This window comes from Idiotropiscis lumnitzeri, unplaced genomic scaffold, assembly GCF_059441095.1.
Source record: "Idiotropiscis lumnitzeri isolate Australia: NSW breed Sydney's pygmy pipehorse unplaced genomic scaffold, RoL_Ilum_1.0 HiC_scaffold_48, whole genome shotgun sequence".
NCBI classification, from domain to species: Eukaryota; Metazoa; Chordata; class Actinopteri; order Syngnathiformes; family Syngnathidae; genus Idiotropiscis; species Idiotropiscis lumnitzeri.
Genome location: NW_028283586.1, coordinates 878,210 through 881,733, shown reverse-complemented (window position 1 = coordinate 881,733; position 3,524 = coordinate 878,210). Strand labels below are relative to the sequence as shown.

The following is a 3,524-nucleotide window of genomic DNA, read 5'->3' as shown; positions in this document are numbered from 1 at the left end:
TCTTTGGTCCCGCCCACTGGTAGTGAGCCGAAGCCCTTGTATTAAATAATAAATAAATACATAAAATAAAAAAATTAATAAATTTAAAAAACGGACCGATCCACTGCTTGGGTTAGTTTGACCCACCTTGAGATCCGTTCCCACTCAGTGACAGTGTCTACAAGCCACTGCCACCAGGCCAGTGAACCCAACGTCCAGGCAGTGACAAAAAACGTGATCAAATTACATTGCTCATCATAAGGTGTTTGTGAGACGCTCTTTGTATGTTTCCTCAATTAAGACCTGTTTTCCATTGGTGTATTTGAAAAAAGTGGTGAACCTGTTAAATTCACTACAAAACGTTCAGAAGATGAAAGTAATGTTTGAAGGAATATTATTTTTCTATCGACATGCCGGCGGGCGGGCACAGATAGAGAGTGATAAAGCAGCACCACCCGCGCGGGGCGTGCTGACGAAAAGGCAAGCGCTCCTCCTCTCATCGCGTCCTTATTAAGACAGAAAAAAGACGCTGTTGAATTTTACCTATTCGCAGTTCGAGCAGGTGCTTAACGCTGGAGAATATCACCACTTCGAAGTTCGAACTGCTGTTGAAACGGAGAGGTAAGTGTTTTTCGTTGGGTTTTTTTCAAAACATGCGTCGAGTGCATTTGTTCATAGTTAGAGATAGTTGTGTGGAAAACACTATACAAAGTAGCACCATGGATGTGGGCCTACAACACTGGCCTAGCAAACATGTGCTCCTACATTGACATAATTGACGAGCTCCAGTTAAGCATTGAATAATTATAAAACGTCATGGTGCTTTTACTCATTTAAAGAACTAAACCGACGCGTATTGTCATCCGGTGGTCAGGTTTGCATTGAATGTGAGCACGAGGGACGCTAGCTTGTTGCGTTAGCTTTGCGGAGCTAACAGCTTGCACTTTTGTTATAGAACAACAGAATGCAAGTACCATGATAATTTCTGTCATTAATTTTTGTGTAAGACACGATGTTCACTGGTTAATTACATGATTCTTAAAGCAAAGGTTACTGTGAATGCAATTTTGGTAAGATTTTTGTAGTCACACTGCATAAATCTGTCTGTGTCTGTTGTTTAAACTTCAATATAAACTATTATGGTTGAAATCGTTAATTGGGATGGAGGAATTGATATTTTTTTAATTTATAATTTATTTTTCTTACACTGATATTGTTAAAACTCCATTTAGCCCATAGTATTAATAATTCTCAACACAATACTGTCTTTTTTCTTTATAGAATAAACAATGCCTTCCCTGAGATGCAGGAAGTCCCCAAAGCAGGATACTATTGAACATGCAGTCAAGGGTCTGGACAAGACTGCAGAGTTAGAAGCGAAGTATATAAACTAATTTAAAGGTATGATGTTAACGCTTTTGCTAAGATATATTATTGTTTTCTGATAACCAAGCTGACATCGTTTTTTAAGTGGTTATTTTACATTAAGAGTGTCTTGACCTTTTCTTTTGCCACTTTTGTCAGTTTCAAGTTATTTCAGTGAGTGTGAAACCTGATGGTAGGAGTTCTATCTAAATTAAGGCTGTACTTGATGACGCCCTCCGGCATTTTTATACCACAATAGACCGGTGAACAAGTCCGATATTGATAGTCTAGTGTAAAGCACGTAATACGTCACAGAGATCACGTGACGCGATCCAATATGACTGTGTACAGTGTATGTCATTGTTTTGAAACTAAATAATCTTAAAGTTTTTTTTTTACGTAACCAGGTGCAATTGACATTTGTACTTTCAGTCCTAATACATACTGGCTAATGCAATGCTGGAAAATGAATTTTGGCTGGTCTGTTCCTTTAAAATCATAAAGAAGGGCTCTGCTCTATCCCTCACAAGAAGCAATGTTTCAAACCACCCTACATTAGTATAGTGGCCCAAATGAATATGATGACTCCTTATTTGTGTGCTTAAAAATATGACGAAGCTAACTTGATTTCCCTGTTAACTAGGTCGAGGAGTATTTACCAAGGCCCCTTTCAGGAAAGACGACTTTATTCTTTATTATGGAGTACAGAGGAAAATTGATAGATTCTGATGAATCTCAACGCAGGAAGATGGATGGAAGAGGCACTGTCTTTTTGTTTGACTTCCGCCGGCAAGAAAAAACTTGGAGGTGAGGCAAAGATTGAGATGTTATCTTATTTTTGTTTTTATTTAAAAAAATAAACACATACTCATCCCATAAGTGTTAGGGGAAAAATCATTCTCTAAGCAAAAATGTATAATTACTTTTATTCATGCGTTGAATCTGTACAAATGAAAATATAGATCATGAAGTCTCAAAGACAAGCTGTTAATAGGGTCTGATTCCAATAGAAATTTCTTGTATGATTTGATTTAGATTTAAAAATTGTGGATTTCCTATTTTTATGTTTTGTGTACACAAGATTGTCTCAAAGATTAATTTCTGACATTGATTGAATAATTGTTTTTTTTTTTTTAATCTATTTTAAGTGTTGATGCAGCTCAAGAAGATGGCAGTCTGGGAAGACTGGTTAATGATGACCACATGCACCCCAACTGTAAAATGAAGAAGATGACAACAGAGGACAGACCACACCTCTGTCTGTTTGCGCTCCGAGACATTGATGTTGGCGAAGAAATAACTTAAGACTATGGACCAGCTGGCCTTGGAGAACACAGGTTTGTAAGATGCATCTTTAAGTACAATAACAGAGCCCACTTGTGGTGTTCTGGTGATGTAGTTTCCAATTAGTTTGGCAATCTAATAAATGTATGTGAGGTTTCTATGGAAGTTGAACATGCTGACTGACTGGGGGAGTTCTCCATTGTCCACTATCTGTAATTCAAATTTGTGGGTCTGAGTCAAAGTTTGGCTCTGCAGGAACAACGAACTGGTCAGGGAGTGACAGTATTACAAAGTTCTGCGTTACTCCTTTCTGGGCGGTGGCCCTGTTAGGCCATCATATGCCATATTGCAAATATCCCCATTGTGGGACTAATTAAGGACATCTTTATGTTGTGGTTTCCCTACCAGAACCAGCACCAACCCTGTATATTCATGATATAAAACACTGTTTCAATTTGATATTTAGCCTTTCTATACTGTAAAAATAGAAGACCCCAGGCTTTCCTGCGCGCCCTTGCCCAATTGGTGGTGTTCAGGAGACAACCTGGGACTGAAATATCAGTCACAACCAGTGTTGTTTTCGTCACTGATGACTATGACGAAAATACTTCGTTAACGCCCCTTTTTTAATGACGATGACAAGCTATACGAGGTTCTTTTATGACGAAAACATGACGTGATGTACATGAATTTTTTTCGTTGACTAGACAAAATTGTTAGCATGTGGTTCATAAATTATTTTATGTTGCTTTTAGTGAAATAAAGCCACAACAGTTGCCCAACAAAATGTTTTGCTTCTCTGCTTATTTTGGAGCAGTGAGTATTGATTCCACTGTTGCCACTTTTTTCTGTTTGTAATGAAGAATCCTTAGTAGTCCATCCAAAAGTCTTTGTTA

At 38.0% G+C, this 3,524-nt stretch overlaps 1 long non-coding RNA gene across 1 annotated transcript; it reads left to right on the top strand.

The window, feature by feature from the left end:
* The first annotated feature begins 425 nt into the window (after window positions 1–425).
* Window positions 426–2,658, top strand: LOC148315728 (uncharacterized). Its single transcript, XR_015840638.1, has 4 exons — window positions 426–600; window positions 1,261–1,380; window positions 1,988–2,151; window positions 2,493–2,658. It is a non-coding gene; the product is annotated as an uncharacterized LOC148315728 (long non-coding RNA).
* The last annotated feature ends 866 nt before the right edge of the window (window positions 2,659–3,524 follow it).